The sequence below is a fragment of the Narcine bancroftii genome, chromosome 6, assembly GCF_036971445.1.
Source record: "Narcine bancroftii isolate sNarBan1 chromosome 6, sNarBan1.hap1, whole genome shotgun sequence".
Lineage (NCBI taxonomy): Eukaryota > Metazoa > Chordata > Chondrichthyes > Torpediniformes > Narcinidae > Narcine > Narcine bancroftii.
The window spans coordinates 30,370,894-30,384,807 of record NC_091474.1 but is presented as its reverse complement, the minus strand read 5'-3'; the positions used below and the strand labels follow the sequence as shown (position 1 = coordinate 30,384,807).

The 13,914-nt window shown below is 43.9% G+C and overlaps 1 long non-coding RNA gene across 2 annotated transcripts in view; it reads left to right on the top strand.

The window, feature by feature from the left end:
- LOC138735918 (uncharacterized) overlaps window positions 1-13,914 on the top strand; it is a 53,527-nt gene that overhangs the window by 20,677 nt on the left and 18,936 nt on the right. For both annotated transcript variants that reach the window (XR_011339995.1, XR_011339994.1), the window contains exons 3-4: window positions 1,746-1,843; window positions 9,329-9,421. This is a non-coding gene — a long non-coding RNA (uncharacterized lncRNA). The remainder of the gene's footprint in view (window positions 1-1,745; window positions 1,844-9,328; window positions 9,422-13,914) is intronic.

Below are 13,914 nucleotides of genomic sequence, written 5' to 3'. Positions count from 1 at the left end.
TAGAGGTCTGTAGTGGATGGGACGTCGGAGCCTGTGATGGACCTATCACAGAATTAGGCCATTCAAGCTACCAAGACCACAGCTAATCTACAATCTACTTCAACCTCATTTACCTGCCTTCTCCCTTGATTCCCTTCCTGATCAAGAACTTGTCTATCGCTGACTTAAATATACCCAATGACTTGGCATCCACAGCTATCAATAGCAACGAACATATCTAAGGAAGGATATGTTAACATAAGAGTGGATTTAGAGGAGGTTCACTTAAACAATCCCTAAAATTAAGAGGTTATTGTGATAGTACAGATCTATCACCAATGTACATAGTGTATATAGTTACTGTATCTAGACTGTGCTTACAGCGATTGGCTGAGAGCTAAGCCACACCTATTGTCTGGGCCTTAAAGGGCTATGTCCCTAGCCAGGTCGGATCATTCCATACTGGTCGGCCACCTGTGAAGAGCTCCGGTCTTTTGCTAATAAAAGCCTTGGTTTGGATCAACAAGTCTTTGGTTCTTTCGACGAGCTCTACAGTTATTATATGAGGAACATTAGATGGCTCTGGGACTGTACTTTATAGAATTTAGAAGAAACATCAAATACTGAAATTCCTGGATGGAGTGGATGTGGAGAGGATGTTTCCTGTGGTCGGGGAGTCTGGAGCCAGAGGGTACAGCCTTGGAATACAAAAACATCCCTTTAGAGCAGAGAGGAGGAGGAATTTCTTTACCCAGAGGATGTTGCCATGGATGGCTGTGAAAATCAAGTCATTGGAAAGATTTAAGTTAAAGATAGATACGTTCTTGATTAGGAAGGGAATCAAGGATTACGGAGAGAAGGCAGGAGAATGGGGTTGAAAAGGATAGTAAATCAGCCAAGATGGAAGTGGTGCAGTAGAGTCGATAGGCCAAATAGCCTAATTCCACACCTATGACATGGTCTTATCTCAGGAATGGTATTAAGCTCCTCCTTCTGTTAGATCATTGACGGTCTGCTTCAAAGTCATTAAAAGAGCCAATGGAAATATGTGCTATGTAAATAAAGGTGTAGAACCTTCATAAACACTGATAGTAAGAAGCATGGAAGAAGCTTGAGAAAATGGGGAAAAAAGTTTCCCATTCCAATCACAGGGATGGGGAATCATAATTATAGAATTGCACTAAAAGGATCAGTTGGATGACAAAAGGTTCAAAGGACGTTTGATGAAGGGGTACAAAATTATGACAGGTATAGTTAGGGCAATAGAAGGAAGGTATTCCCAGAAACAAAGACTATGTTCATACGAGGTGTGCGTTTTGCTTTGGATCTCACTGCCCTTTTATCTGCTGTGGCTGGATTTGGTGAGACTGTATAGAGAGAACTTTAATCTCCATCTAACCTATGTTACCCCCGTCCTGGGAATGTGTAACGAGACAGTGCAGAGGGAGCTGTGTTCTGTATTTAACCTGCTTTTATTTTGTTTTGCTGGGTTAATTGACTATTGTAAATTGCCCCTCATATGTAGAAAAGGAGAAGAGCTGGGGCAATGCAGGAGAATGAAAATGAGATGTGCGGGATTGGTGTAAATGTGTAATTGATGCCTAGTGTTGGCTGAAAGGCTTGTTTCCAAGCTCCATCGCTCTGACAGCTTAGTTCAGCTTTCCAAACACTACTGTATCCAACATGAGCTGTCCTTGCCTTGAAGTTTTTGACAGTTTGCATGTGTGGTAGTTACAGATTCGATTGTTACTTTCAATGTGTTTCAGATAATGAATGCTGAGCATTTGGATAAACTGGGAAGACGAGATTACTTGGCAGTGCTACATAGAACCGACATGAGGATCTGCATGCCTCCTTCTCTGCTGTAACTACTTTGTGTTTCTATTCTATAACATTGATCCCACAGGGATTTGGAGGTCTTTCTGAATGACATCATAGAACAAGTTGCAGGCAAGCTGTATATTTTCTGTTTGTTATTTTCGTGGATCTGATGTGAGTTAATCTCAGCTCTGGCAGAACATACAATGACCTTTGATAGAACAAAGGAGACAAATGTCCTTGCAGGAATCTTGCGTGTTTTATAAATAGCTGAGTGAAACAGCATACACTCTCCTGCTGATGGCCTCGCTGCAGGTTGTGACCAAAGCTTGTTTCAGTGACCCTGCTCAAGCACTTTGTTTTGGAACTTACAGTGAGAATGGAGATCTGGCTACAGAAATCTTATCAACACCCAGCAAAGATTAGCCTTCAAGTATTATTGTTCAAGCATTATTTATCATTCTCCTTTTACATGTGAAATTATATAACATTACCTGCCATGGACAGAACCGCCAACTTCTATTTTCAAGCAACACTGGACATCAGAAAGAGAAAATAAGAGCAGAGGCCGTTAGGCTCTTCGAGCTTGGTCCGCATTCACTGTGATTCAGGTTGATCCACTGTCTCAATACCAAATTCTACCTCTCTTCCTGTTCTCTTTCATGCATTTTGTATCTATATATCTAGCCCTTCAATATAATAGAATGAATTGGTTTCGACATCTCTTTATCGTAGAGAATTTCACAGTTCACCACCCTGTGAATGAAGAAATATCTTCTCCTCCCTCAGTTCCAGTGAGTCCCTTCCAACATAATTGTTAACTAACCCCTCCTCATTGTACAAAAACCAATCTAGGAGTGCATGCTGGTTCCTAAAAACCACCTCATGCATTTCAAGGTTTTGACTTCCACAGTTCAATTGAGATCCTGCCGTGACTGTACGATACAATAAGCCTTGCTTTTATTCAGTTGGACAAAAAAATTGTATAGTCATCGAGTCATTCAACATAGAGGCCCTTCAACTCACCAGTCTATGCTAGCCATCAATAACATATTTCCATCATCCCATTTACAGCAGTTGATTAATAGTCCACTAGGCCATCGCTATTTAGGTGCCCATCCAGGTGCTTGTTAAATGTTGTGAGAGTTTCCTCCCTCCCTCAACCACTCCCTCAAGACAGTGCATCCCAGATTGAAAATACCGGTTGAAAATATTCCTCCTTAAATCCCCTTTAAACCTATGCCCGTTGGTGTTAGATACCTCTGCCATGGGGGAACATTACTTACCAGCTACCCTATCTCTCTCTCTGCATTTCTGTCATGTTCCTCTTGACATCCTCTGCTCCAAGGAACATAAACCAAGCCTATCCACTTTCTCTTTATGACTGAAACATTCCATCCAAGGCATCTCCCTGCTGAATCTCCCCTGCAGCCTTCCAATGTACTTTTGACCTTCCTATAGTGTGGTGTCCCAAACTACCCAAAACATTCCAGCTATGACAGTACAGAAATGTTATATTCCAATCACTTCAGACACCTCTTCACTTCAGGGTAATCTGCCATCTTCAGCTGCTTCAAGAATTCTCCAAAATAAGATCAAATCTGGGGATGTTCAATGATGGTTGCACGATGCATAACACCATTTGGATCCCCAAAAAGCACGAAGCAGCCCACACCTGTAAGCAGCAAGACCTGGACAGCATTCAGAAATGTCAGGAATGCCTTGGTAACTAGAAAGTAACATTCATGCCACAAAAGCACCAAGTAATGACCATCAACAACAAAACAATGAAACACCTTATTCTGAACTTCACATGAATATTGCCAAGTTCCTTCCCATCACTGAATCTGATTTAATTGATCACCAATGACTTTGGTGAATGATTCAATTCCTGAAAATCTAAAGCCTTCCCACCAGCTGTATGGTACCAGTCAGGTAGGTGATGGAATACTCCACACATAAAAAGCTTCATAACTTCCAGGGGAAGAGTGCAAAGGGGTCATAGCACAGTTGGAGGAATCAATACGGTGGAGGAAATTCACTGCAGAAGGCAGCACCAGGAGTACGGACGATCGAAGAGACTATGGCATCATTGGAGGGAAGCCCTGAGGGAGCTCATGATTACTCAAGGGGCAATACTAAGGGAGCACAACATAATCAGAAAGGAAACAGAAGGGCAGAAATATCTGGATTGGCAGCAGAAGATTGAGCACCGTCACACTGAGCGCTGATGCACCTGAGAGCTGTGTGTTCAGGCTGCTCCTGTTCACCACGACTGCACTGCCAGGACCAGCTCTTCCCACGGGCAGTGAGACTGCTGAATGACTGTTGAACTGCTAAAACAACTCCCACTGACTCTACTATTTATTAATAATATTTATTTTTAATATATGTATTTAGGTTCTGTGTGTGTGTATATATATCCTGTACAAAAACAAGGCGAGAAATCAGACTGCTCAAACTACAGGGGAATCACGCTGCTCTCCGTTGCAGGCAAAATATTCGCTAGGATTCTACTAAATAGAATAATACCTAGTGTCGCCGAGAATATTCTCCCAGAATCACGGTGCGGCTTTCGCGCAAACAGAGGAACTACTGACATGGTCTTTGCCCTCAGACAGCTCCAAGAAAAGTGCAGAGAACAAAACAAAGGACTCTACATCACCTTTGTTGACCTCACCAAAGCCTTCGACACCGTGAGCAGGAAAGGGCATTGGCAAATACTAGAGCGCATCGGATGTCCCCCAAAGTTCCTCAACATGATTATCCAACTGCACGAAAACCAACAAGATTGGGTCAGATACAGCAATGAGCTCTCTGAACCCTTCTCCATTAACAATGGCGTGAAGCAAGGATGTGTTCTCGCACCAACCCTCTTTTCAATCTTCTTCAGCATGATGCTGAACCAAGCCATGAAAGACCTCAACAATGAAGACGCTGTTTACATCCGGTACCCCACGGATGGCAGTCTCTTCAATCTGAGGCGGCTGCAAGCTCACACCAAGACACAAGAGAAACTTGTCCGTGAACTACTCTTTGCAGACGATGCCGCTTTAGTTGCCCATTCAGAGCCAGCTCTTCAGCGCTTGACGTCCTGCTTTGCGGAAACTGCCAAAATGTTTGGCCTGGAAGTCAGCCTGAAGAAAACTGAGGTCCTCCATCAGCCAGCTCCCCACCATGACTATCAGCCCCCCCACATCTCCATTGGGCACACAAAACTCAAAACGGTCAACCAGTTTACCTATCTCGGCTGCACCATTTCATCAGATGCAAGGATCGACAATGAGATAGACAACAGACTCGCCAAGGCAAATAGCGCCTTTGAAAGACTACACAAAAGAGTCTGGAAAAACAACCAACTGAAAAACCTCACAAAGATAAGCGTATACAGAGCCGTTGTCATACCCACACTCCTGTTCGGCTCCCAATCATGGGTCCTCTACCAGCATCACCTACGGCTCCTAGAACGCTTCCACCAGCGTTGTCTCCGCTCCATCCTCAACATCCATTGGAGCGCTTTCATCCCTAACGTCGAAGTACTCGAGATGGCAGAGGTCGACAGCATCGGGTCCACACTGCTGAAGATCCAGCTGCGCTGGGTGGGTCAAGTCTCCAGAATGGAGGACCATCGCCTTCCCAAGATCGTGTTATATGGCGAGCTCTCCACTGGCCACCGTGACAGAGGTGCACCAAAGAAAAGGTACAAGGACTGCCTAAAGAAATCTCTTGGTGCCTGCCACATTGACCACCGCCAGTGGGCTGATATCACCTCAAACCGTTAATCTTGGCGCCTCACAGTTTGGCGGGCAGCAACCTCCTTTGAAGAAGACCGCAGAGCCCACCTCACTGACAAAAGGCAAAGGAGGAAAAACCCAACACCCAACCCCAACCAACCAATTTTCCCCTGCAGCCGCTGCAACCGTGTCTGCCTGTCCCGCATCGGATTTGTCAGCCACAAACGAGCCTGCAGCTGACGTGGACTTTTTACCCCCTCCATAAATCTTCGTCCGCGAAGCCAAGAAGAAGATGTGTGTATGTCCTTATGTGTGTTTGACTGTTCTGCACCGTGGACCGGAGAATGCTGTTTCATCAGGTTGCACTGGTACAATCACATGAATAAACTTAAATTGAAGGTTATGAAAAATGTTGAAAGGGGTGGAGAGGCTGGAGTTTTTCTGAAGGTGAGATGAATGTTGTTGGGTTGGAGGAGGGTGAAAAGGACTCAGGGTTGAAGTGTCATTGAATGTAGGATTAGGTGGAAAAGATTGAGCAGTGACCAGGTGAAAAGAGGTTTGGAAGATGAAGGGAATAGGGTTAGGAGAGGTTTAGTGGGTGGGTGAAATAGAAGCAATGTGATTTGAGGAGTAGAGGGGAATGGGGGAATGGAATGACAGATGGAGGGGAGGAGGGAGTGATAGGGCATGGTCAGATGGAGGGTCTAGAAGAATTAATGGTTGGAAGTTTGAATTGAATCCCTAGAAATTGCCACCATGAAATATCACTCCTTGAAGAAGGGGAATAAATGGGATTAATTTCATCTCTAAAAGCCGGAAAGTGGCTTATCTGCCAGCTTTTATAACAATGACCTCAACCTGTCAATTTGAGCTCAATCATAACATACAGTCTGATAATAGCTGGTCTCTTGATTGGGTGAACAGTTGGGGAGGCATGGCAGCTTTACGGCTCGGATGGAACTAGTGCTGCTGGTATGGAAGTTTTCCAAGTGCTTGCACAGAGATAAGATAGTTGTCTATTCCTAGACTCTTTCCATTCAGCAGGTTGGGAACGTGAGCCAACAATGAAGTGCTGCATCCTGAAGCACAGAGCCTCTCTGGTTCAGACAAATTCCTCCCAATCCCTCTGAGATACTGCATTTCCAGAGGGAATAACTGACCGAGAAAATAAATGGCAGAATCACATCAGACTCCTATTATGGTGCCAGCATCTAGGGATTCATCTTCTGCATGAGTACTACATGCTTTAAAGCACATCAAAGATTTGCGGGAGAACCTTAGACAGCCACAAGTAGAAATGGTCAGACAAAAGTTCAGGTCTGGAGCCTTATCAACACCAGTGTGAAGGAGATTATATTATGTATACAAAGGAATGGTGGGGGGGGGGGGGGGGGGAAGCTGGGGGAGGGATCCAGAGGTGATAGGACAGAAGGTGTGAGAGAGGAAGTAGAGGGAGAGACCACTAGGAAAGGGGGAGGGGAAGAAAGAGAGGGAAAAACAAGTACAAGAGTAGGTAAAGAAGGAATGGAAACAGCGGAACCAGATGGAGGTGGGGGCTATCTCAAATGAGTTCCAGGGGTAGTGGTAGAAGCATATGCAATAATAGTGCTAAAGAGGCTTCTAGAAAAACCAATGAATATGTAGGAGATGGAGAGATACCTACCACTTGCAAACCACAAAGTTTCAGTTTGATTTGGACATGGGCCAAATGGCCTGTTCCTTTGCTGTACTGTTCCACATTCTTAAGACAGAGTAGCATGGCACGCGTCTCTCAGCACAATCTCATTAGTTTAATTTCCCTCACGTATTTCCTTATAATCTATTCTTCCTCCCATGTCCATCAACTGCCCCGATTCTCCTGTGGCCCACCTGCCTGAGAGGTCATTGACCCATTGTCGTGGCCACTAGAACTATGAGCATGTTTTTGAGGAAACTGGAACAGCTGGAGAAAATCCCACACATTGCAGATAGTACATGCACAAGTCACTGGAACTGTGTGGCAGCAACACTACCTGCTGGGGCACAAAGGACATCAAAAAAGACATAACTATATAAGATAGAGATGCAATGAGTTGAGGATAATGTACTGGTTAACCAATAGAAGGCAGAGAGTTGGGATAAGTGGGTGTTTTTCTGGTTTGCAATCAGTAGTGAGAGGAGTGCCGCAGAGATCAGTGCTGGGCCCAAAAGTATTCAGGATGTACATTAACGATTTGGAAGCAGGAATCAAGTGTAGCATAGCTAAGTTTACTGACGACATGAAGTTGAGTAGAAAAGCAAATTATACAGAGAACAGAATCAAAAGAGAAATATAGATAGGTGAAATAAGTGGGCAAGGTTCTGGGAGATGGAGTACAATGTCGGTAAATGCAAAGTCATCCATTTCATAAGGAAAAATAGATCAGATTATTATTTAAATAGTGAAAGAATACAGTATGGTGTTCTGCAGAGGGACTTCAGAGTGCGTGTACATGAATTGCAAAACATTAGTTTGCAGGTGCAGGAGGTAATCAAAAAAGCAAATAGAATGTAATCCTTCGTTGCTAGAGGGATTCAATTTAAGAGCAGCGAAGTTCTGCTGCAACTGTACAAGGTATTGGTAATGTTGCATCTGGAGTACTGCATGCAGATGTACTAGCTTTGGAGGCAATGCAGAGGAGGTTTACCAGGTTGATTCCAGGGATGAGGGGGTAAGCTGATGAGGAGAGATTGAGTTTCTGGGAACTATACTTTCTCGAATTCAGAAGAATGAAAGATCTAAAAGAAACATATAAAATTATGAAAGGGATAAACAGAGGCAAGAAAGTTGTTTCTCCTGGTTGGTGAGGCTAGGACTAGGGGGCATAACATCAAGATTCGAGGGAGTAGATTTAAGATCAAACTTTTCTCAGAGTAATGAATTTGTGGCATTCTCTTCCCAAGGAAACAGACGGGTCTACCTCGTTAAATATAGTTAAAACAGAGTTTGATCGATGTTTGCATAGCAGAGTAATTAAGGGCTATGGTGAAAAGGCAGGTAAGTGGAACTAATTTCACAACTAGATCAGCCATGATCTTAATGAATGCAGAGCAGGATTGACAACACAGAGGACATCTACTTCTGCTCTACTTCTTATGATCTTATGGACCACTGTGCTGCACAAAGTTTCTGACATCCTGTACTACATCAGTCACTAGAGAAGATAATTTTCTAACTGTTCATCAAATTGTTTTTAAAAAATCAGAAGTTTCTGCAAGCACAAACATATGACACAACTACAAGCGCAGAGGGAAATACAAGACAGGTTTTTATAATGTAGCCTCATAACAAGGTCCCTCTATCATTATGGACACCTCATAAAAGCCTTATCTTTCTTTCTGCTGTATGAAACAAATTAAACAGCTACTCCGTTATGGAGCCTATGCAGAACTCTGTCCAGACGTTTAACATTACCTTCACTGCTTTGTGCCCCAACCCCTAGGATAAAAAACAGCATACTATTTGTCTTTCTATTTATCCTGTGAATTTGCTGCAGATTCTTAGATTTTTCTGTATTTTCATCTCTTAAGTTCTTGATTCTCTCCAAAATTTGGTTTGGAAAATATTGTAATAAGTCTTTCTAAGGTCCATGTGTCCTCTTAATTCTTCAGATCAATGTGTCCAACCATATCTTTGCTAGCTCATTCCAGTCCACACACTGGGAAATATAATTATTCACAACCTGCCAACCAGCACTTGTTACTGCTACTGTATATTTCCAACCAATCAGTTTTGTATCAGATTAATACATTTTCTCTTTTGTTCAATTTCTTTTTAGGATCTGGGTGTAGTTGTGAAGACCTACATTAATTGCCGTTCCCCAGTTGCTCTTGAGAAGGTGGAAGTGAGTCCTGTTGGAACTGCCCTCAAGGTAATGGAAATGTATGATAAGAACACAAGAAATATAAGCAGGAGTTGGCCATTCAGCCCATCGAGCTTGTTTCACCATTCAATGTGATCATGACTGATCTATCAAACCTTGTCTTAAATATATACATTGCTTCAATGGGCAATGAAAATTCCACAGATTTACCACCCTCAGGGTAAAGCAGTTCCTCCTGATTTCTGTCCTAAATCTACTACCCCAAATCTTGAGGCTATGCCCCTCGTTCTAGTCTCACCTCCCAGTGGAAAAATTTACTCCTGCTCCTACAACAGGTCCCATCGAGTTTCAGATCAACAGTATCCTGCAGGATATTGGTGGCAGTTAATGCCATTGAATGTCAGGGGTAGATGGTTAGACTTTCCCCTTTTGGAGATGGTTATTAGCTGGCATTTGTGGTAGTGTCCATTCCTGAATGTTGTCTCTGACTTGATACATGCAGGCATTGGCTGCTCTCTTTGCCGAGCTGCAAATACAATTAAATATTGCATGATTATTAGCAACCATTCCACATCTAATCTCAGACTGGAAAGAACGTTGTTCATGAAGCAGCAGGAGATCATTGGACCTGGGTCACAACCAAAAAGAGAAATTTACAGCTAGGATAATGAACCTGCCACACCCACTCTCCCTTCCTGCGAGATAAGGCTCCAGTGCTTGGAGTTATTTCTCTTCCATTCCCATTTACTTCTTTTAGTTCAAATTCATGTTCAAGTTGATTATTATTATAGAATTGTAAAGTCTTTGGCTTGGCTTCGCGGATGAAGATTTATGGAGGGGGTAAATGTCCACGTCAACTGCAGGCTCGTTTGTGGCTGACAAGTCCGATGCGGGACAGGCAGACACGGTTGCAGGGGAAAATTGGTTGGTTGGGGTTGGGTGTTGGGTTTTTCCTCCTTTGTCTTTTGTCAGTGAGGTGGGCTCTGCGGTCTTCTTCAAAGGAGGTTGCTGCCCGCCGAACTGTGAGGCCCCAGGATGCACGGTTGGAGGCGAGATCAGCCCACTGGCGGTGGTCAATGTGGCAGGTACCAAGAGATTTCTTTAGACAGTCCTTGTACCTCTTCTTTGGTGCACCTCTGTCACGGTGGCCAGTGGAGAGCTCGCCATATAACACGATCTTGGGAAGGCGATGGTCCTCCATTCTGGAGACGTGACCCACCCAGCGCAGCTGGATCTTCAGCAGCGTGGACTCGATGCTGTCGGCCTCTGCCATCTCGAGTACTTCGATGTTAGGGATGAAGGCGCTCCAATGAATGTTGAGGATGGAGCGGAGACAACGCTGGTGGAAGCGTTCTAGGAGCCGTAGGTGATGCCGGTAGAGGACCCATGATTCGGAGCCGAACAGGAGTGTGGGTATGACAACGGCTCTGTATACACTTATCTTTGTGAGGTTTTTCAGTTGGTTGTTTTTCCAGACTCTTTTGCATAGTCTTCCAAAGGCGCTATTTGCCTTGGCGAGTCTGTTGTCTATCTCATTGTCGATCCTTGCATCCGATGAAATAGTGCAGCCAAGATAGGTAAACTAGTTGACCGTTTTGAGTTTTGTGTGCCCGATGGAGATGTGGGGGGGGCTGGTGGTCATGGTGAGGAGCTAGCTGATGGAGGACTGGACAAAATGGCACTCTTCAGTCCTCAGTGTAAAAACATGCAAACACGTTTAAAGAAATACATATTTACAAGTAATTCATATGCAGTACATATATAAAAATAAATAAATATTGTTACATAGTAGTAACGTCTCGGAGAGATTGCATTAGCAGTTCATTAGTCGTTCAGTCGTCTCATTGTTCGTGGGAAGAAACTATTTCTCAGCCTGGTGATTCTGCCTCTGATGCTCCTGTATCTTTTTCCTGATGGGAGTAGGTGGAAGATGTTAGGTGCAGGGTGGTAGGGATCCTCTATGATTTGGCATTCCCTCTTCAGACAACAACCCTGGTAGATCATATCGATGGTGGGAGGGAGACTCCTCTGCTGCTCTTTTGGTCCTGTGGCTTGACCTTTGATCCAATGCTCGACAACAGACATGCCTACATTTTGCTCATACCTTGATGAAGGATTCAAGCCCGAAACGTTGGTTATGTATCTTTATCTTTGCTATAAAAGAACACTGTTTGACCTGCTGAGTTTCTCCAGCATTGTTTTCACTTGGATGAGAAAAGAGGGGTGGGTGGGTTTATAAATTTGCAAATGATATGAAGCATTGGTGGAGTTGTGGACAGTGTAGAGCACACATGTCAAACTCAGGCCCGTGGGCCAAATTTGGCCCGTGATATAATTATATTTGGCCTGCAAGATCATATCAAATATGTATTAGAGCTGGTCCGCTGGCCGCTGCGCCAGTATAGCGCATGCACAGCTAATACTACAAATCCCAGAATGCTTTGCAGATGCGTTGGCGCCGGCCTGTCAGCCCGCTAATCGCCCCCACCTCCTCTCTTTACTTTCATTACCATCTGCCACCTGTCGCCCAACTCACATGTAATAATCCCCTTACGAAAAATGGCCAAACGAAAGACAGAAAACAGGACCTTTCAAGACAGGTGGGAGGCAAACTCTGACCCCAGAGTTTGATGAACTTGCATCTAAGAAGAGATGCCAAGTATCTGGTTTAGACCCAGGTGCATCAGAGTAAATCACAGTGAGGCAAGCTAAGCTTGGATTCATATTTTCTTTGGTTAACTTTGGACTGTTCATCATTGAAAGATTTGATTTTCATTGAAGCAAGTTGTTATTTTTTTGACTTGTTGGCTTGTGAAAAAAAATACATTTAAAAGGAGCTTTAAGGCTATAGAGAAATATTATTTATTGAATATTTTATTTCTCATTTGTTAATGCTTCTTCTGGAAAGAGTTTAACCAAAACTATTATTAAACATTTATTTTAATAAGAAAAAGTTTAACATTACATATGTTGAAAGAAAAGAAAACATGCAGATGTTGTTGAAAATTTACAATAAATATTTAGTTTGGCCCACGACTTAGTCCAAGTTTTTAATTTTGGCTCTCTGTGAAGTTGAGTTTGACACCCCTGCTCTACAACAACCATACACTGAGATGCAGCTGGCCAGGATTCTCTCGATAGAGCTCCTGTAGAAAATCGACAGGGTGGTGATCTCATTCTTCTCAAGAAGTGCAGTCACTGTTGTGCCTTCCTGACAAGTGAGGAGATGTTATGGGTCCAGGATAGGTCACTACTTAAGTTAACTCCAAGGAATTTGATGCTTCCTACTCTCTCCACTACAGAGTTACTGATGTGTAGTGGAGGGTGGTCGTCCTAGACCTTGTGAAGTCCACAATCATCTCCTTTGTCTTATACACATTAAGAATCAGATTGTTATTTTCACACCATACCACAAGATTTTCTGTAGTCCATCTCATGGTTGTTGCTGATGAGAGGCCAACTACTATCGCGTCATCTGAAAACTGAAGACATTGTGGGAGCTGGATCTAGCGATGCAGTAGGCCAGTAGCATGAACAGAAGCAGGCAGAGCATACAGCCCTGAAGTTAGCCAGTGCTCAACATGATGGTGCCAGACTGTTCTTTCCATTAAGAACTGCAAAATCCAGTTATAGAGAGGGGCTTTGAGTCCCACAGCAAGGACAGCATCTTTACCAGCCTCTGGGAAATGATCATATTAAATGCCAAGCTGAAGTCAATGAACAGCAACCTGGCCAATGTGTCTTCGTTTTCCAGGTGGGTCAGGACGGAGTAGAGGGACAAGGCTACAGCATCATAAGTGGAACGGTTCTGTCCTTAGGTGAATTGAAATGGGTCCAGTGTCTCTAGGAGGTGCACTTTGATATGTTCCATCACCAGACACTTGAATGACTTCATAATGGTGGAGGACAGTGCCATAGGGCGGTAGTCATTGAGACCTGTTACCGGATGATGGTGGCTGTCTTGAAACCCATGAGGATGGTAGATTGCTGCAGTGATGAGTTGAAGATATCCATAAGGACCTCCGTCAGTTTGTCTGCGCAGACCCTCAGTACCCGACCAGGTACATTGTCTGATCCCGCTGCCTTGTGTAGGTTCACCTTGGATAATGTTCTCTTCCCCTGACCATGGTTATGCAGGGAGTCCATTCATCAGGGGGACATGGAGCTTTCTTCAGCGTCATCCTGTTCTTCTCGATAAACTGTGCATAGAAGGTGTTCTGTCTGTTCAGAAGGAAGGAGTCGTTTTCTTTGGCTTGCAAGATTGTCTTGTGATCTGTTATTTCTTGATCCCTTGCCACATGTGCCTTGTGTAGCTGACCATGGATCTTCTATACATGCCTACGCTATGTCTTCTGGATTGCACAGGAGACTTCAGCCCTGGCTGATCTTAGTGCCATCTTGTCTCCTGTCCTGAAGGCAGCATCATGATGTCTGAGAAGTGCCCAGACTTCTACATCCAACCATGGTTTCTGGTTAGCCCTGGTTGTGAAGCATTTAATCTCAGTGGCATCCTCGATGCACTTGCTGATGTAGCCAGTCAC